Source organism: Poecilia reticulata, chromosome 10 (genome assembly GCF_904066995.2).
Source record: "Poecilia reticulata chromosome 10, P_reticulata-male-v2, whole genome shotgun sequence".
NCBI classification, from domain to species: Eukaryota; Metazoa; Chordata; class Actinopteri; order Cyprinodontiformes; family Poeciliidae; genus Poecilia; species Poecilia reticulata.
The window spans coordinates 1,733,621-1,755,414 of NC_088839.1; the positions used below are offsets into that span (position 1 = coordinate 1,733,621).

The 21,794-nt window shown below is 38.3% G+C and overlaps 2 long non-coding RNA genes across 2 annotated transcripts in view; both read left to right on the top strand.

The window, feature by feature from the left end:
- LOC145553040 (uncharacterized) overlaps positions 1–21,794 on the top strand; it is a 462,758-nt gene that overhangs the window by 127,737 nt on the left and 313,227 nt on the right. The window lies entirely within an intron of this gene.
- On the top strand, positions 16,978–18,553 carry LOC108166011 (uncharacterized). The gene is made up of 2 exons (XR_001776327.2): positions 16,978–18,103; positions 18,175–18,553. It is a non-coding gene; the product is annotated as an uncharacterized LOC108166011 (long non-coding RNA).

The window sequence follows — 21,794 nt, forward strand, 5'->3', positions numbered from 1 at the left end:
TGTCATTGAATCAATGTTGTTTTGTGGTTGAAATCTAATGAATGAAATGCCGATGTCTGATCAACGTCTGATCAATGTTGAATCAATGTCAGCTGTTTTGCCGCGCCCCTTCCCCTCCTCTTCTCCTCAGCCCAGCTCTGGGTCAGAGCATTTTATTAGTGAGCGGGGGTTATCATGTTTTAAATTAACCACTATAAAGGATAGTGGGTGATGATTCATTTCTGTATATTTTCTTAATTGTTCATAAAAATTCCTACCGACTGTTTGTGATATAGTGACACAAAAACATCTACAACTTACTACAAGGAGTGGAGCGGTTCACTCCTGCTATTTACATGAGTGAGATGGCCCAACCACACAGCTGCTTCGCTGTTGGCTTGTTGGAAAAAGATGTTAATTCAATGTTGAATTGCCATCATGTGCAATCTGGGTACAGAACAGAATCACAACTCAATGTTGTCAACACATAGTGGTTAAGTTAAAACATGATTAACCCTCACCTAAAATGGGGTAAGCACAACAAACATATGGAGGCCTTAGTCCTCGACGCAGCTGTCGCAGGTTCGATTCCCGGCCTTGGTAACCTTTGCTGCATGACCTCCCCCTTTGTTGTCAATTAACTATCAAATAAAGGCCACTAGAACCCAAAAAATCTTTAACAAAATAAAATGTGAAAATGTAAAACCTTCACCTAAAATTAAAATTGTTTCACCCGGAGCCCAAGGAGGAGGAGAGGAGAGTGGAAAGGGGGAGGAGATTGAGGGGTAGATGGGGCCAGGTGAGGGGTGGGTTGTGGGTGGAGAGGGGTGTGAAAAAGAGCTTATATTGATTGAACATTTAGATCACGAGTTCTTCACCAAACCTTGTCCTCAAGGCAAACTGACCTGCGTGTTTTCAGTTCAGCAAAACCCCATTAATCAATATCATGTGTGCTGAAGCTCTCACTGGAGCGGTTCGCAGCCGAGTGTGAAGCGGCCGGGATGAGGCTCAGTGCCTCCAAATCTGAGGCCATGGTCTTGAGCCGGAAAAGGGTAGAGTGCCTTCTTCGGGTCAGGGGGGTCGTCCTGCCTCAAGTGGAGGAGTTTAAGTATCTGGGGATCTTGTTCACGAATGAGGGAAGAAGGGAGCGGGAGATCGACAGACGGATTGGGGCAGCGTCTACTGTGAAGTGGGCGCTGTACCGGTCCGTCGTGGTGAAGAGAGAGCTGAGTCAAAAAGCGAAGCTCTCGATTTACCGGTCGATCTACGTTCCCACCCTCATCTATGGTCATGAGCTTTGGGTCATGACCGAAAGAACGAGATCACGGGTACAAGCGACCGAAATGGGTTTCCTCCGCAGGGTTGCTGGGCTCTCCCTTAGAGATAGGGTGAGAAGCTCGGTCATCTGGGAGGGACTCAGAGTAGAGCCACTGCTCCTCCACGTCAAGAGGAGCCAGTTGAGGTGGCTCGGGCATCTGGTAAGGATGCCTCCTGGACGCCTCCCTGGTGAGGTGTTCCCGGCACGTCCCACCGGGAGGAGGGGAAGATCCAGGACACGCTGGAGGGATTACGTCTCTCGGCTGGCCTGGGAACGCCTTGGGATTCCCCCGGAGGAGCTGGAAGAATTGGCTGGGGAGGGAAGTCTGGGCCTCCCTTCTGAAGCTGCTGCCCCCGCGACCCGACCCCGGATAAGCGGCAGAAAATGGATGGATGGTTGGATGGATGTGTTGAATTAGGGAAATGCCTAAAACTTGTAGGCCTTGGAGGACCAGTGCTGAAACACACTGGATTCGACGTTGGCATTTCATTTATTTAATGTCAACCACAAAACAACATTGATTCAATGACACAATTTCAACGATAGTTCATTGGCTAGAATTGAATGGTTGTTTTATAGATGATCCACCGTCAGTTGTCGACCTCAACCATACATGCAACCTTTATGATAATAATTCAACATTGAATTAACATATTTTGCTAACAAGCCAACAGCAAAGTGGCTATGTGGTTGGGCCATCTCACTCATGTAAATGGTGGGGGTGTACCGCTCCACTCCTTGTAGTAAGTTGTAGATGTTTTTGTGTCAATATATCCCACGCAAACAGTCAATAAGAATTGTTATGAACAAGTAAGAAAATGTACAGAAAGGAATCAGCACCGACTATCCTCTACAGTGCTTAATTTAAAACATGCTAACCCCCGATCAGTAATAAAATGCTCTGACCCAGAGCTCTGATGAGGAGGAGAGGAGGGGGAGGGGTGCAGCAAAACAGCTGACATTGATTCAACATTGATCAGATATTGATCAGACAAATGCATTTCAGTCATTAGATTTCAACGACAAAACACCGTTGATTCAATGACACAGTTTCAACGTTAGTTACTTTGGCTAGAGGTGGATGGTTGTTTGATGGTTGATCCACCGTTATTTGTCGACTTCAACCAAAAATCAACCATTAATCAGACCTCGGCATTTCAGTCATCAGATTTCAACCACAAAACAACATTGATTTAATGACACAGTTTCAACGGTTTGATTGGATGGTTTTTTGATGGTTGATCCACCGTCATTTGTCGACTTCAACCAGAAATCAACGATTCTAACTATAATTCAACGTTGATTTAACATCGTGTGCTATCTGGGATCTTTCATGCCAACAGCCATTACAATCTACAATAACTCTTTGAAGAATTAATGAGTCACAACAACATTTAATTTCCCTTTGGGATTAATAAAGTACTTTTGAATTTTAAATTTGAATTGAATTGAATTGAATGTTTGCCAGTTGTCATGGCAGCCCTTGCTACTTCAAATTCTGACTCACCAGGGGGCAGGCAGAGGAACAGAGGTGGGGAGGGAGAGAATGATGTGCTTTCATTCCTGAACCAGAGCTGTAGCAAAGTTGTACCAAGCTGTATGGCTGAAAATTCAGCTGTCTAAGAAAGACAGTAGTGAGATGCTTTTAGACAAAATAATGTTTTCCGCCTCCCTGGCTTCTCTCAAGGCATCCTGTCTGATCGTGGTCCGCTGTTCATCTTCCAAGTCTAGAAATAGTTTTTCAAAGCACTCAATGCTAAGGTCAGTCTCACATCTGGTTTTCACACTCAGTCCAATGGTCAAACAGAACATATGAATCAAGAACTGGAATCCACCTTACGCTGTCTCACGTCCACCAACCCAGCTGACTGGAGTCAATTTCTTCCTTGGTGGAGTATGCTCACAATTCATGTTTCCTCAGCCACTGGAAACTTTTGAAGTTTCTTTCAGCTACCATCCTCCTCAATTTCCCTCCAATGAAAAAAGACACCTCATTAACTCTATTCACCACTACATCTACTGTAGTGGTGTTACTGGACATCTCTGGTGAGATGGTGTTACTGGAGTAACACCATCTCTGCCCTGCACTATACTGCAGATCAAAACCAATATTATGCTTTCCGAAAAAGAACTCCTGCCCCCAATACACACCCAGACAAAAGATTTGGCTTTGTGCATGTGACATGCCTTTAAAATCTATGTCCAAAAAGTTATCACCTAGGTTCATTGAACCTTAAGAGATCACTTCCATCATCAGTCCCACAGCAGTCTGTCTTTGCCTTCCTTTGACTCTTCGTATACATCTCACGTTCCTCAGATTAATAAAGTATTTTTGAATATGAATTTCAAAAATACTTTCAATATCATTTCAATGTCACTGTCAGGCTTCAATGTTTCTGCTTGATGTTTAAACATTGATTGATTGATATTTTGCTATTTGGGAAGATAATCTTTTAAAATCACATTAATGGTTTTATTGTGTCAGTGACACAAGCTGCAGGCTTGATATTTGGAAGTGTGGTTAACACGGACTGAATGGTTTCATTCCACATCCATTGCCTAACTACAATTCTAAAACCGCACAGAAAATCAGTGTCATAGTTCACAATTTATCCTTCACTGATTGGCCCAGTTGGAATTCAACTAGACAATGAATTAAAATACTTTATTTATCCTAGAGGGGAAATTCACATAGACATGGTCTACTGCAGTGTTTCCCAACCCTGGTCCTCAAGGAGCAGAGGTTTCCCTGCTTTAATGTGCCTGATTCAGCTGATTGCAGTTCAACAAACGCCTGTTGATCAGTCATTGATTGAAATCAGCTGGATTGAAGGAAGGAAATACCTAAAACATGCAGGGCAGTGAGCCTTGAGGACCAGGGTTGGGAAACACTGGTCTACTGGGACCTGTCTATGTGAATTGATTTCTCCCTCATTGAGATTGATTTCTGACATGGTGGCAGAAATCAACCTCAATGAGAGAAATCCCAGATGGAGCACTGAACGGAGATGAGAATTGAATGGAATTGCATAGGCAGGTAATGCCTGTGGGTAAACAGTGTTTACAGCAACTAATCAGTTTTAGGGATTATGCAGATGATTGAATTTTGTCTTTGCAGCTTCTAGCATATGAACTCTTCTTCCTTTGTTTGAAAATGAAGAACGGCTACGCATAGTCAATATTTACTATCACCAGTGTGAACTAGTCATTGCAGCAGCATGGTTAGAGCATGATGTGCAACTAACCTGCTTGTCTTCACAACCAGTCACAATACATGTAGAAGCTGTGCAGCCAAGGGAATTCAATAGGTTACTAGATAGCCAGAAACTACTGTAGTGTAAATTCCATACATTTTGTATTTGTTTTAATGTATGTTAAAATTGTATTGCATAAGAAATACCATAAATGCTTGCTGTTCTATGTAAAGTTTGATAATAAAGTTGATTTAATTTAGATAATAAATAAATACAGTTGAACTCTGGATCATCTGTATTCTTGTCCTCCTCCTTCAACCACAACTCGATTCCCGACTCCCCCAGTCTGCTCCGTCCCTCAGTCCATGTAAATTCTTGCCTTTCTCATCCTTCTCTTTTCTTACTTGCGAAGAGCAGAAAGGGTAACATTTGGACTAGTTCAAACTGTGTGTCTGAGAAAAGGCCAGCCTGACATTTTACACAGCTGCTACATTTTATTACAGACTTTCACTGTGTGTGTGTGTGTGTGTGTGTGTGTGTGTGTGTGTGTGTGTGTGTGCGTGTGTGTGTGTGTGCGCGCGTGCGCGTTACATCTGAAGGGAAAATAGAGCTTAGTGAAATATGATATGAAGGGGGAATAAAAAGGAAGAATTTAATTTCTAAATTGGAGAATTCTGACACCCTCCATCTGCATTCTCTCACTCCTTCAATTTCTGTCTTTTCTGTCAGATTTCTTAGTCTAAGTCTTAATTCTTTGGCTTTATTGATCTTTTCATAGTCATATTTTCCTATTAAGTAATAATTCACATAAAAACATGCAGATTGTTTGCAGTGAATGAAACAGAATCATCCACAGAAGTATGTAATGTTAAATATTTGCTTGAATATGTTTGTTTATAAAAACATATCTCAGTACATGCTGCAGCCTGACATACATCTGCTATGATCATGGAGAAGTATTTTTGTCTAATTTATAGAATTACTATGAATATTAACTTCTTTAAGTACATTATTTGTCATGATTTCAGTTCTGCCTTGATGGTGCTGCTTACTGTCGCTCCCTCTTGTTGATTACTCATTATCCTCAGCTGTGCTGCTTCCTGTTAAACAGCTGCTCTTCTACTAAGGTCCTGTCCCAATAATTGCACTTCCACCCTCGTTCCACCTTCGTGTCCTTCAAATGCGCCTTCATGTTCAAGGGTTTTATTGCCGAGTGTGTCCCACTTTCTCTACATCCAGCCTTTGCCCCGTCCATTTTGGGTCCTATTTCCACCCTTATGCAAAGTCTGCATTGATGCTGACTTCAATGAAGTGTATTACCCACAATTCATTGCTACATGTGATGTTTTGAGTTAACAGGGGGATTTATGGCAATGTTTTGTTATTTTTCTTGGCTTCATAGAAAATTCATGTATGGCAAGGCACACATTAGTAACAAAAAGGTTTTGATATGACAAATTGAGCAAAAAGAAGAAATAAAAAAAGAATAGTCACAAACTAACTGTGAGGAAAGTAAAACAAAATATTACAAATACCAGACAAATTTCAAGTAATAAATTAAGCTATTAACATTGGTAGAGAGTTTGGGATTTTGTGATGTTGCAACAATTAAGATAAGGTAAGGTAATTAAATTTATGTCGCACATTTTCAGCAACAAAGTTAAAGACCTTATGTCACTTTACAGAAAATTAAGTTGGAGTGATGAGGATAAAGACGCAATAAATAAATTACAACTTAAATGAGATGAGATATATACAAATAGGGCAAAAGGTGGTTATGTAAGGTCCAGAGCCAGGTGGACTGAAGAAGGAGAAAAGAATAGTGCCTTCTTTTGTAACTTAGAAAAACGCAGACATGAATATAATGCAATTAATAGCCTTATGATTGATGGAGTGGAATGTTCTGAGACTAAGAGAATAACACAAGAAGTTTTTAATTTCTATAGTAATCTTTACAAATCTTCACATACTGAACAAATTACTTCATCATTTTTTGAAAAAGTAAGAAATCTGATTCCTGTTATTGATGAAAATTTTAAGGAAATCTGTGATGAAGAGCTAAGTATTTCCAAATTTGATATTGCTATAAGAAATATGGCGTCTGACCGCGACCCGGGCCAGATGGGCTTACAGCTAACTTTTATAAACATTTCTGGGAGGTTTTAAAACCTTTGCTGTTCCAGGCTGTAGCAGAATGTGTTGGAAGGAAGGAACTCATGGAAACTATGAAACAAGGCGTAATTAAGCTAATTCCAAAACCTGGTAAAGATAAGAAAAATATAAATAATTTAAGACCAATCACGTTGTTGAACACAGACTACAAGATCCTAACAAAAGTTCTGGCAACGAGGTTAAAAATGGGCTTACCCGGAATAATTAGTCAAACTCAATCCGGCTTTCTCAAAGGTAGATCCATCCATAACAACATCCGCCTGGTTCTGGACTGATTGATTATAGTCATTTAATAAAAGATGATGGGTTTATGTTGTTTTTAGATTTCCACAAAGCCTTTGATTCTGTGGAACATCAATTTATTGTTAATACTTTGAAACATTTTGGTTTTGGTAACAGTTTTCTTAGTATGATCACCATGTTGAACATTAACAGCTGTGTGTCTCTGCCTCAGGGCCCCAGATTCAAAGTAGAAAGAGGAATCAGACAAGGCTGCAGTATTTCACCTCTATTATTTGTTATAGTCACGGAATTACTAGCAATAACAATTAATAACTCTAATATAAAAGGTTTGGAAATTAATAACCAGAAAATAATCATTAGTCAATTTGCAGATGATACAACCCTCTTCCTAAAAAATAAAGAACAAATTCTTCTAGCTTTAAAGGAAATAAAGTTGTTCTCTCAAGCCTCAGGGCTGCAGCTAAACATAAATAAATGTGAAATTATGAGTATCCATAACTGTTCTGATTCTTCAATTTCCGATATTCCTGTTAAAAATGAAATTAAATATTCAGGAATGTGGATTACTATATTTCAAGCTACTAGTGTAAGAAAATATTTACAAGTCAACATTGATAAATGTGGCAAAACCTTAAATAATTGGCTTCAGAGAGATTTGAGGTTGTTTGGTAGAACATTATTAACAAAAACTGAGTCCTTATCCAGGCTGACGTATCCTGCATATTCCTTAGCCGTCCCTCCAATAAAACAGATTAGCAGAATAAACTTTAACTTCATTTGGAAAAACAAACACCATTACATCAGAAAAAGAGATTTGTTAAAGGATTATGAGGAAGGTGGTATTAAGGCATCGATTTTGAAATTATGAATGGGACTTTAAAAATGAGATGGCTTCAGTCCTTTTAAAAAACGGTGATCTTATTTGGTTTGTTGTTCCATCGTTCGTATTTCAGGAAGTTGGAGGTATTGAGTTGTTATTGAAATGTGATTTTGAATTATCTAAACTCCCCCTAAAAATCTCTGCTTTCCATCAACAGGTTCTGTTACAGTGGAAGTTGATGTTTAAACACAACCTCAGCCCCATAATGTCCCACTGTGGAACAACAGAGCCATTCTATGTAGAAAATCTATATTCATGAATGACTGGTGGAATAAACAGATCTGGTCAATTACTCACTTATTGGATGGAAATGGTGAAATTCTCACTTTGGAGGAATTTAACAGAAAATATGGAACTGACTGTTCACTAACAAATCATAAGAAAGTATTACGTAGCATCTCTGATGTCCTTTTATTGTCAGTTAAGAACAATTTATCTAATTTCTCTATTCCAAGACTCCACAAGATTCAAATTGAGTATGTGGACATTAGAGATAATAAATGCAATAACAAGTTTTTGAACAAGTATTCAATAAATAACATGTAACAAAAAGCACAGCCCTTACAAAATTTTAACAAATCTATGAGAGTCAAAATAAGGACAAATTATTTGAAATTTCCAATTCTTCCCAAACATAAAGAACTACATTTTAATGTACATTTTAATTTTAAAAGTGAGATTTAATTTTAATGTAGAGAATTGTGGTTTTTGTACAACTCATTTGGAAACAACTAAACATTTGTTTTATGAATGTAAAGAAGTGTTAAACTTATGGGATCAACTTCGTAACTTTCTGTCTTCTAAGACAATAAATTTGGATTTTGTTTTCTTACAAAACATTCAATTCGGTTTATTCATTAAAGATAAAAATCTGGAATTTTTAGTCAATGTTCTGATTATTGCAACAAAATATTATATCCATAAATGTCGTTATGCAAAATGCTCCCTCTCAATCAATACTCTTAAACATGAACTCTCCTTTTTTAGGAGTTGTATAAAAAAGATGCATAATTTAAATGCAGTAAAATTGTATGAGTTAATGAGAGATTTTAGTTTGTAGCCCCCTAATGTGTTTTTTGTTGTTGTTTCTTTCTTGAGCCTTTGAAATCAATGTGATTTGTTAACATTAGGAGTTATGATCTATAATATTTGATTGTTTTGAAATGTTGTGAGTTTTTGTCACTGTTATTCTTATATACTAATAAAAAAAAATCTTCTTCTTCTTCTTCTTCTTCTTCTTTATGGCGGTTGGCAAACAACTTTTAGGTGCATTACCGCCACCTTCCAGGTTGGTGTATGGATCAGAGGCTTATAATCTTCCCATAATACCCGTTTTCCTAAGAAAACAAAAAATACTACAAAAACCTACATCCCCTGACGATCTCTGAAACAACACTCTAATATCAAGCTTATTTTTATTTCTACTTAACTCTCTGAGTAATACCTCTCTTTCCCATACATATTTGTTGCACTCTAGGAAAATATGTTGCACTGTTTCTAATTCTCCAGTCATTACAACAACCTGTGTTATGTTTATTAATTATTTTAAGGGTACTATTTAATCCTGTATGTCCAAATCTTATTCTAGATATAATATCTTCTTCCTTCTTATTTCTATTAAATTTCCTAAATTCCCCAACTTTTTTGGATACTATGATAAAACCTCGCCTTGTCTCCTATATCCCACTCCTTTTGCCATTTTCCTTTGATGTACTCTTTTATAATATTATTTATCTTCTGCAGTACTTGATGGTCATGCAATCATTTGAATCAGCTGTTCTGGAAAAGATTGTGCCCAGATGATCACTAATGGAAGTCCACATGAACCTAAATTATAGTAGTCAATCACAGTCAACAAAGATCCCACAGCAGAAGAATGAAGAGAAAAAATCTTCCCAGGCATAAGAGCTCATTCTGAATTTGGCAACTTTTTAACATTGGGAATTGAAAATACCATTAGGAAGAAGAAATGTAGTGATTTCTCCAGGCAGAAAAGGCATTGAGCAGACTTTCTTTGTGTGTGAATTGGGAAGTGGGGCAGTGCAGAGTGAGAGTCCTCTGACAAGTTTTTAATTACGAATAGAAAATGAGGAAGACAGGCCAGAGGGAAACTTTATCTATTTATTTAGTTTTCTCTTGCTAGTTTATGTGACAATAACACAAGGACAAGATTTGATTAATGAATGAATTTACTATGGTACATTGTTTCTATACTATGTGAGGAAACCACAGTGCCAGATAAAAAGTGCACATGCTCAGGGAGAACATGCAAACTCCATACAGGGTGTCCCATATTTGCATACAACCACACCTCCCTCCTAACTATGGAACACTTTGTAAAAAATGTTCTGCTTTATGCCAGGCTGTAAATACAGAGAGCAAGCCATATTTGTACCATATTAAAATGAAAGTGGAAAAAATATGGCTGAAAGAAGAGAATACTTTGTGCTGTACATATAGCAACATTTTTCATTTAATAAGACGTAAAGTCTTACCCTAAAAAATATAAACAGTGTTAATCTGCAGTGGCTCAATTCATTGAAGGGCTTACTTTTTTTCTTATTCTTAGAAAAATATGCATTTAAAAAAAATTATAATTTGAATGGCTCTTTGAAGGGAATCAAATCTTCAGGATCCGTTCACTTCAATGAGCCATAAGTCCAATCAATAGTCAGAAGAACCACATCAAGACAGTCACAAAGTCGGCCTTCTATCACCTGAAGAACATCTCCAGGATTAGAGGACTGATGTCTCAGCGAGATCTAGAGAAGCTCATCCATGCTTTTATCTTTAGCTGCATTGATTCCTGCAACAGCGTCTTCACAGGTCTGACTAATAAATCAATCAAACAGCTGCAGCTGATCCAGATGCTGCTGCTGTTCTGACTAAAACCAGGAAGATAGAGACATAACACCAGTTTTAAAGTCCCTACACTGGCTCCCTGTAGATCAGAGAATAGACTTTAAAATACTGTTAGTTTATAAATCACTGAACGGTTTAGCACCACAATACATTAAAGATCTGTTATTACTGTACCAACCGTCTAGACCCCTCAGATCTTCTGGTTCTGCTCTGCATCCCCAGAACCAGAACCAAACGAGGAGAAGCAGCATTCAGTTTCTATGCACCACAGATTTGGAACAAACTACCAGAAAACTGTAAAACAGCTGAAACACTGAGTGCCTTTAAATCTCAACTTAAAACCACCTGTTTAGAGTTGCTTATGGCTAAATTAGGGTTAGAGTGCCGGTTTTGATGTCTTCCATGTTTTTATGTCTTTAATGTTTTTAATTTCTTCTTCTTTCTTTCCGACGTTTTAATGATGTAATGTTTTTTGTTTTTTGTTTTTATTTTGTTTTTTTATTTTTTAAATCTCTCTCTTTCTCACTGATTATTTCTGTTTTTATTTTAATTATGTAAAGGACTTTGAAATGCCTTGCTGCTGAAATGTGCTATACAAATAAAATTTGATTGATTGATTGATAGTCTGATGCTGCCGTGGTAAGAGACCCACAGTAAAATTCACTGATGCACTCAACTAAAGACCGTCTTTATTATGTCTTTGTGTTAGTAGTTCAACTGAACTTCAGTTTCTACTTGTCTAGTAATTTACTGAATTTAAAGTGGCATTGCATGATCCATGACTTTTGAGTGGGAGGTGTAATCCCAGTGCCTAAGATAATGCAAAGTGCATTCAGTCAGAGTTTACTAGGTTCAAAGATAATCTTATCACGTTAAAGGTTGAAACCAGCAGTAGCGATCTTAAAGTGAATTATGAAGGTGTGTAAGACTGCTGAAATAATATTAGGGTTTTAAACTCTAATACCTCCTTGACACCAGCAGACCCTGGTAAAAGAGGCAGAGCAGAACCCACATAAGGAGACCTTAGTCCTTGATGCAGCTGTTGTACGTTTGATTCCATCCTGATGACCTTAGCTGCCTGCATGTCTTCCCTGTCTGTCATTACCAACTTTCCTGTCTAACTACTCCAAATAAAAGCTGCCTGAACCAAAAACCCTGGTAGAAAATAGATCATTTATTAGTTTCCTTCCTTAATTGAAGTAAGCTAAATGATTTGAGAAACATCGACTTAAATTTGTCATTTTAAACACACTTAATGAATTTAGTTAAAAAAACTTGATCATGATATATTAAGTTGGATAAACGTAGTAAAATTAGTTGGATATAGTGTACTTAGACATTTTTGTCTTGGTTAATGTCAAGTTTCAAACAATGTCAACTGTGAATCAAAAATGACAGCAAACCAGCAAATAAGGCACCTAAAAACCTTCAATTTCCTCAAAAGCCGACAGTGCACCTTATAATCCTGTGCTCCTTATATATGGACCAATATTGAGCCACAACAAGTCTAGCAACTACAGTAAGCAGCCGCCGACTTCATTTTCGCCCGTAGAAGAAGAAGTGCGCGGTGCATGCTGGGATAGTTGTCAGAATGCTGGTTTGTTCAGAAAGTTTGACCGACCTATTTACCTACTGACCTGATAATCAGGTCGTCTGCAGGTCACTTTAGCACCAGGTTCTCCACAAACATGCTGTGCGCGAACGGAGAAGGGTGACCATCGTCTGGCCACGCCCCGGCCCAGTCACGGAAGGCTCTCCTCGCCACCCGAGTCGGACACTTTGACATTCTTTATGTCAACAAAGTGTCTTTAGACATTCATCCGGGAGCTTTGACTAGGGTTCCCAAGGGACAAGCCTCTATACATTTAAAGCTGGGGGAACGGGGGAACGGGGGAAGAGAGACAGAGACTGCGGCGGCAGCGTGTCGGTTGGTCTGTTACCCAGAAAGCAGCTGGGCACAATATCACAACACCATGAGTGAAACAATGACTGGGGCAGCTACTCTATAAAGAACTTGGGGAACATTTATTTATTATTACACATCCACATTTGTAGAGAACGGAACAAATCGCGTCTGTTCTATGCGCCTTATAATCTGGTGTGCCTTATAGTGCGGAAAATACAGTATCTCTAAATCATTAACTTATATTTGTAATTTATCATTCCAAACAAAATAGCAAAGATCATAACAATGTATAAAACTGGCAATAATCACCTCTTCACAAGTGCCTCTCTTCTCCCTCAGTTCTCTAAAATTCTAGAAAAACGTTTTAATAAGAGACTAGAAAAAGTCATAAACATACACTACTCAACAGTAGTCAATATGGATTCAGAGCAACATCACTAGCTGTAACTGACTTAATAGAAGAAATGACCAATGCAACAGATAGTAAGAATTAGCAGTAGGGGTTTTCATAAATCTAAAAAAAGCTTTTGATACAATAAATCATGATATCTTAATATTAGAAGATTTCGGCATTCGGGGAGTAGATTTGAACTGGAGCTATTTAAAGAGCAGAAAACAGTTTGAGAAGATTGAGATTGAATGTGATTGTCTGGACGTTGTGTGTGGGGAACCTCAAGGTTCAGAACTGGGACCAGTTTTATTAAATTTGTGTATTAGTGACATAAGCAAACTGTCTAATGCATTAAAATGTGTGTTATTTGCTGACGACACAAATATTCTAGTCTCTGGTGAAAACTTACAACTTCTTTCCATAGTCACCACAGAAATCAGTAAATTAAATAAATAGTTTGACGATAATAAACTATCTCTAAATGTGGACAAGACTAAAATTATGGTTTTTGGAAAATGTTACAAGAAAGCTCAAATTCAAGTTCAGATAGAGGGTGTGACACTAGAAAGGGTATATGTTAATACATTTTTTGGTGAAATAATAGCTGACAAAATTAGTTGGAAACCTCATATTAAACATTTACTGAATGAACTATGTAGAAGCATATCAGTCCTGGCTAAAACCAGACATATTTACTTTACATATTGTTCAGATGTGTGGGGAATTAAATACAAAAGCCCTTTACAACCCACTGAGTGTCCTACAGAAACGAGCCATTAAAATCATCCATAATGTCAGTTTTTATGAGGACACAAACTCATTATTCTTAAAGTCTAGAATTCTTAAATTTGAAGATTTGATGGAATTTAAAATTGCTAAAAAATTATGTTAAAGGCATGATGTAAACTGCTACCTGAGCACATACAGAATATGTTTTTGAAAGAATCGGAGGATATAACTTAAGGGGTAACACAAATATAAGGATTCATAGGATTTGCTTGTTGTGTGAAAGCTCTTCACACAAGAAAGAGCTTTTGTATTCCAACTCATGGTGTAAAATTATGGAACAAGTTAAATGAGGAGTTAAAATAAAGTCAATTATATAATTATACAATTTAAGAGGAAATAAATGGAGGTCATTTTCACAAGATACAGAAATATGGGTGAGAGTTAGTACTAACGTGTATATGTAAATTGAGGCTAACACATTTGAGTGTGTGTGGGTATAGATTAATGGATGTGCATATGAGTATCAATATTAAATCAGAATAGTGCGTCCTTTTTTCGTCTTGAAAAATTCCATGCTAAAGTTAACACCATACAAAAGCTAAACGATGGTGACATCACAGATGACCCTCAAAAAACAGCCAAATATTTTTCAGAATTTCATACTAAATTATATGAATCAAAACATAATGATGATTCTACCTGTCGATTTCTTGGATCTCTTACAAAAACTAAAAACATTGACATTGACTTAAAGGAATCTTGTGATGAGCCAATATCATTACAGGAAATAGTTTTCACTATTTAACTCCTCAAATACAATAATTCCCCTGGTACAGATGGTCTTACTTCTCAATGCTATACATTTTCTCCAAACAGCTTGCACCCTTCCTCCATGAACTTTTCTAAGAATGTAAAGACTGTTGCAAACTGCGGTTTTTGGGTCTTTGTGGGGGAGTTTCTGTTGTCTCTACTTCTCCAATCCACTAAATGGTGCCAAGTGTTGGGTTCTGCAGGGGAGTGTTTTCTCTACATTCTCAGGGTGGCAGGCTGATGGGATCCAGCTGGTGCTCATCATCTCCAATCAGCAAGGGCCTTAAATAGGAGTGGCTTCCCGGAAGAAGATGCCAGATGGTTCTGCTTCTACAGTAGTACACTCTAGCTCTTAGTGCTGTGTCTCAAGTGTTTTACTTGTTCCTGATGCTTCTTCCATCTCTTCCTTCCTCCTAGAACCAGCTCTGACCTCTCTCTGAGAGTCTGATCCACCTGGACCACCTGATCCTCACTGTTCTGCTAGTCCTAGCCCCTGGATTCCTCCACAACCACCACCCTGCTGCTGCCTGTCCACCCTGAGTTAAACCCCCTCACTGCCCCAACTGCTGTACCCTCCTCCGCTCATCTGAACCCTCCAACTGTAAGCCTTCACCAGGTCACACCATCATTCCTGTCATTATTCCTCTGTCTAACCACTCACCCATTTCTCAGTTCCTCCTCTGGCCTGGTTCCTCCTTGCTGCCGCTGGTCTACATCTCTCCATCCTTCCCCCCATTATTGTTCAATAAATCTGTTAAACTGAGTTTGGTGTCTGTAGTTGTTGCTTGCCTTCGAGTCCTGGTACCTCACATTATGACACCAAGAAGCTGTTCCTACCTGGAGGGTTGCCGCCTGTTTGGATTCAGCACACCTGTGATCAATCTACCTTTTCATCTTGGACTATATGAGGAGTGGGCTGAGAGCACTTCCATGCCTGTTATGGTACTCCACGTCCCGCTGAGTCCGGTCTCTGAATTTTTCTATGATTATCTCTCATTACACTTACCAGTTGCTCTAATGTCAGGTGTTTGCTTGTGGCACCTTGAATTTGACCTGCTGTGTAGCCTGATGCTGTGGATCTTACCCACTGGCTGCCCGAGTCCATCTCCTTCTTGGCTGAAGATTCTCTGACAGTTCCTCATTTCACGACTGGCTATCGGACCGCTCCTCGCTCCTCCTCACTAGAATTACCTGTCTGCCCTCCACCGCAAGCCTTGTCCATCCATCTCCAATGAACTCTCCGTGAAGCAGGCATGTGCAGAGGGGATAGCTAGGGGTGCTTGAGCACCTGCCCTTTTTGTTCCTTGCCCCCAAGTGCCGTTTTGGTCAATTTAAAAAAAAAAAAATTTTTGTGGTATTTCCTAAGCCCTCTTCTGACACATAAAAACATGTGCTAAAATTCTTTGCTTTTTTGTTTCTTTTTTGTACAACATAAGCCGGTCACCTTGTTACCGCAGTTGCCTCTCGCGCAGTGAGATAAGGCGGCTAACTGCGGAGCTCAACGTAGCGAACGTTCCAGATTACATAATAGTTTTTGGTGAATAAAGTGGAGTAGACTTGCTACTTGTCAGATGACGGAAAACGTTGAAGTATCGTTTCTGCTTCAGCTCGGAGTCGCGGTTTAAGCAGAGAGGTAATGAAATACAACAGACACTGACAGGCCTCTGCGTCTGCCTTTCTCTGAAGAACTACTGAGGGGAGGAGACAGCCAGGTGAGGAGAAACTGTTCTTATCTATCGATTCACTATTTTTATCATACAGACATTAGGCTGTTGTTGTGCCATTAGATGCTAGCTAACGACTTTACTAGCAAAGCTAGATAACTGAAAAGCTTCTCCCCTGTATCTTTAATCATGTCAGTCATTCTTTAGTATTGATTATGCAATAAGGGCAAATCGCCCGTCCAAATCCGATCATCTCCATAATGGATAAATGTCCGATCTTCTAATTTCCTTTGCTGCATAATGTACATTTCATTTCTTCTGACGTTAGGTAAATGTATCTTGAAGGAAAATAACACTTAAATAAAAGTCCAACAAGGATATTAATTTAGAATTAAAAATAACTCACCCTGAATTACCATGATAGATATAATGAATGTAATAAAAGTGACATTAATGAAGGGGAAAAAACTCAACCCAGACTTTAAGTTTAGAGTCTGGTTCACAGAGTATGAAGTTAAATTTGTTTCCCAATTATTTAATGGAAAAAAACTAACCTCATTTAAGTAAAATACAATTGTAATCAAAACTTTTGGAATTGTAATGATTCCTTAATAAAAAAAGTTTTGTTTAAATTTTTTTTTTTCTTTTAAATAACTTTATTTGACACATCAGAAATATTTTATTGTGATTTATCCTGCTACACTCATGTGAATCACAAGCAAACTTTGAGTCGCAAACAAAACTTCACGACAACGAAATAAGTTGTTTTGCAAAGTTACTCTTGAGTCAGAATGTGTATTTAAATTTTTTAAGCAAACTTAGCTTTCTCATTGTTGCATGCATTAACAATTCAATTTTTGCTTTTGTTTTTTTTTCTGCAGTTCCACCTTAAAGTTTGATGCAGCTCTGCTGTCCTGAATGGATCGTCTTCATCTCCACTGCAGCAAACAGGCAGATCTTTTATAGATTACAGTCACTAAAAGGTTGCATTGTGTCCTTGTTTATATTTTAATAGTGTAATTCTGTAAAGACAAAATATGTCTGATGGTCTAGCTCTGATTTACATATCTTGCTGAATTGCGGGTTTGAATATTGCAAAACTTTCCTATAACAAAATAGACCTGCAGAAAGAAATTACTAATAAAATATGTTACATAGGCATAGTGTTATGCTAGAGCATCTAGTGTTATGCTAGAACATCTCCATATAGTATGGAGATGTTCCTTAGCTTTGATTGTATATGTCACAATTTTGTAATTTATTATTGTTTATTAAACTCTGAAAGCTGAGAGGCTGTTAATATTAATATTCTGTCCTAGAATGAGGTTAGATGAGCCCTTTTGTTTTGTTGAGCACCTGCCCCTTTAGTGCTCTCTGCACGGCCCTGCCATCAAGACCAAACACTGGAACCTGGATCATCTCAAGAACTCCCTGCAAAGAGACCAAATCCCTGACGATCACAGTATTTCTTCAGTATTTCACAGTAACACTTGCAGTTTTATACTCCTAGAAATGTCACTTCTTTGTTTAAAATTATGTCCTTCATAATGAAACTAGAAAACAAAATTTTGATACACTTTTTCTTCTTTTGTGGAGTTATGATGGTGTTAAAATCAGGGCAGATATACTTCAAGCACACTGCAAATCTTATAAATGAATAAAATTTTAAATTTGGAAGGAATAATTTTTAAAACATAAAAGGTGGAAAGATAGCACTGATGGGATGAGCCTTTATTACAACTGTGTGTCAGGGTCTGGATTTTTCTGATTTGTTTTTGTTTGTCTTTTCCTTTTTTTCGTTGGTTTAAGTTTTTATTTTCCTGGAGCACCTGCCATTTCCCATGGCATCCACCAGATGCCGCCAGGGTTCAGAGCGTAGACGCACCTGCAGCTCGTTTGGAGGATATAAACAGCGGCTGAACGACTTCTCATCGCCTGAGTGTTTGCTTACCTTGGTAAACATCGTTCCAGAGAAAGGCCTTCTGCGAATTACTTTGTGTTAATCCCTTGTTGTTTCCCACACCAGGTGAACCTGCTGTCTCCTCGTCTGTTCCGGTAGTGATGGGCAAATGAAGCCTCATGAAGCAGTGAAGCTTTCCAACCCTTTGCTTTGCAAAAAAGTTCGTTACTCATTCATGACTCACTAGTGACATCTGCTGGTGAAACTAACAGCTTTGTCACTCAGTTGGATCATACTTCCAAAAATTAGTAAATGCAATATTGTCACAAGTTTTCATCAAACTCATGTTTAGTAACAAGAGAATCAATGAAACCATATTTAATCATCATATGTTTTAATTATTAAAATGATTTGTAGCCAATCTAATCCTGGTTTATGTTGAACGTCAGTGGTTGTGTTGGGTTTTCTTTTATGCCAGATTTAACAATAAAGACATTTGATGTTTTAGTGTCTTGGGAGTGCAGTGCATGTTGGGACATTTGCTTTTTCTTGAATTTATAATCGGCTCTGATCCCTTTATATTTGGCTAAATGTTGAATTTTAGTTCCGCAACAGGATTAAATCTGTTTTTGCTGAGAAATACTGATATATCTTTGCTAATCAAACTACAAATAATAGTGGAACTTTGCAGAAGGTGAGAAATTGGGAGGTGGAGGAATAATTATTATCTAAGAAGAATTTTATTGTGAGGATAAAATAAAAGTATTCCCAGATGTCAGAGATTTTCCTCTTACTGCCTCCATTTCAGACAATTAATCAAGTTTTTACTTCTGTAGCACATTTAAGCAACAATGCAGTTCATAAAATCACAAAAATATAAAGTCATAAAAAAAACATAATCTACAATTGAGAAAATCAGTAACAAACATTACATTTTGATGAGTGCCATCATCAATATACATCAAATATGTTGGTCAATGTTCATTTTATTTTGGCCACTGAAGACAAATATTCTCCTCTGATGCGAGACCAAAAGGACAACAACCCATGATGCAGCGCGGCTCATCGCGCTTTTATTTTGAAAACCCGACACGCAAAATGAAGCAGTCACGTGACCCATGCGCAGCCTCGTTTGTTGCCAGTCACGTGGTTTTCAGCAAGATGACACAAGCCTCGAAGCGGGGCTTCATCGGACACGCCCCCTTTTTACTCGGTACCTCGAAGCCTGGATTCAGATGGTCCATCGGTACCATCTGCCCCGGGAGTCCGAGTGAGCTCATGTTCCTGATGTGAGTTACCTGTAGTGATGGGTAGATGAGGCGTCATGAGACGTTTCGGCTCATAGCAACACTGTATTGATACTGTGTCACTCAATACTGACACCTGCTGGACATTAAAAATTCCTACAGGCAACGTAGTGATTTGATGACCAAGTCTGTACAATAAGATTTAAGTCTTTGTATTTTATTGAATATTATATGTTGTATTATGTCATATCTTCAGTTACATTTAAAATATATTTGATATACAGTCAATAAAGAATGTGAACATTTTCACCATAAAGTGAAAATTTAAGTGAATGTGTTTGGAATGAGGATGCTTGGACTGTTTTTTCTCACACATTTTTATTTAAAAAAAGTTTTTACAACCTTTTGAAATTAAGCCTGTTATGCTTTTTTGACAAAACTTCTGCTGTAGAAAAAAATAAAGTAAACTCTACATTTACAGCGAACCTTAAGGGTTGCGTTCCGAAAATAACCCGTGAGGCGAAATCCGTGAAGTAGTTACCTTTATTTCTTACAGTTATTACACAGCATAATTAAATACATTGAAACCAAAGAACAAAACCTGTTTTCAGGTCAGTGGATGTGCGTGAGCATCAATCGGGCATTAATGTGATCCGGAGTCATGTCATCTCATCAACGAGCCTCCGGTCGGGTTCTGCTGCCTCTGGACACAGTTTTTGTTTTCCAGCAGACATTCAAAGTTTCAGTTTCCATCTCCTGAGTGACCAATCTGTATTCAACACCGTAACGTTATTGGCACTCAGGTAGAGAAGAAGCGCGGAGACTGTTTTTACCAATCATATGGTCAATCAGGACGAAGAACACTGTGGGAAAAAACTGCACAAAAAAATCTGCGAAGCAGCGAAACCGTGAAAGATGAACCGCGTTACAGCGAGGGTTCACTGTATATGAAACAATTTATAAAAAGCAACTGAGTCATTTATAGAATGGCTGCATATCTGAGTTTATCTTGGTGAATCTGGGACTTTATTCTCATGCCTCATAATGCCTCAGCATCGAAAAGGTGGATTTATTTAAATAAGACAGTTTAGTTAAACATATGCGACACTTAACCTGCAGAACATGATATGAAAGTAAACTAAAAGTCAGTTTCAGCTGAATTTGGGTTCAGATAGATTAAATAGAAACTGATGAGAACCAGATGAAATGACAAAAATGAAAACAAATGTATTTTCCAATATAAGATCAAAATGGTCCCACAGAGGAAACATTTCATTTGAAGCTGCTCCATAGATGACAATGTAAAAGATCAAGAATTTGTTTGGCAAATGCTTTTGACAGATTCGCTTCCTTATAAACACAGTTTGGCATCCAGTGTCATTTCGAAACAGTTCCTGTATTGGTCACGTGATTTGCTGAAACCAATGTTGGTCTATGGGCCTGATGCATGCGCCGGCGCCTCGGTGTTGCTGGACCCATCACTAGTTACCTGCCTTGTGTGTCCTCCCACGACGCCATTGGTACTACCAGCCGGACGCCATTCCCCGTGTGCTCGCCTTCCCCCTGTCGTCGGTCCGTCTCCAGTGGACTCCCCTTCGTGACACCACAGGATATACCTACTCGTGCCCCAACCCATCTGGATAATTATTACAACTGGACCAAGTCGGACTCCGCTCGTTCTGCCACATACAAACCTGTCCGCCCTCCAACGAAGCCTCTCATCCAGCGCTCTGTTTGCAACCACTTACCTCCACACCAAGTAAGATCCAGTCTGTTTACTCCTGGAAAATCTCTCATCCACTCTTACTAATCCGTTGTCTCTCGTTGACAGTAAGACGATCCGGTCATCTGTTCCAGAACTCATTCCCATTCCCTTTTTCCCCTGGATTCAATAAACTTATCATTGTTCATTTAATTGCCTCTCCTGATTGTGTTCTCGCATGTGGGCTAAAAAACTTGATTCCAACATGACACTATGGCTTTACCAGATCTACTTAAAATTGAGACATATAAGTAGAAGGATCAATATGGAATATTTGGGAACATGTCAAAAAACAAAAAAGGCTTTAATAGGTAAAATCCTAAACATGATGTGTCAAACTAAAATTCTTAATTCACATTTGTTTATCAAATACAGAGACTCTTATTTGCAATGTGTCTTAAAAGAAACTGGTTTTCTTTTAAAAGAAGAAAACACCACAGGAGATATTATAGAGATAAAACTTAAAATTTAAAACATTTAATATTCTGTATTGAACGTTGGACTGAACCAGGGGAGCTCAACACGTCGATCTCTGCAGGTGACAAACTGAACTCTGCCAGGACGCTGAGTCAGCACTTCCTCTTCTGACAGGCTTATCAAACATATTCACTAAGATCCTAAATGTTTGTAGCTTCATTAAAAAAAGAATAATTATAAAAAGTCAACGAAACATGTTAAAATTAATAATCTTAGTAATTATTGTTTCAACAAGGTGTTGCGCAATTATGTACGTTTCG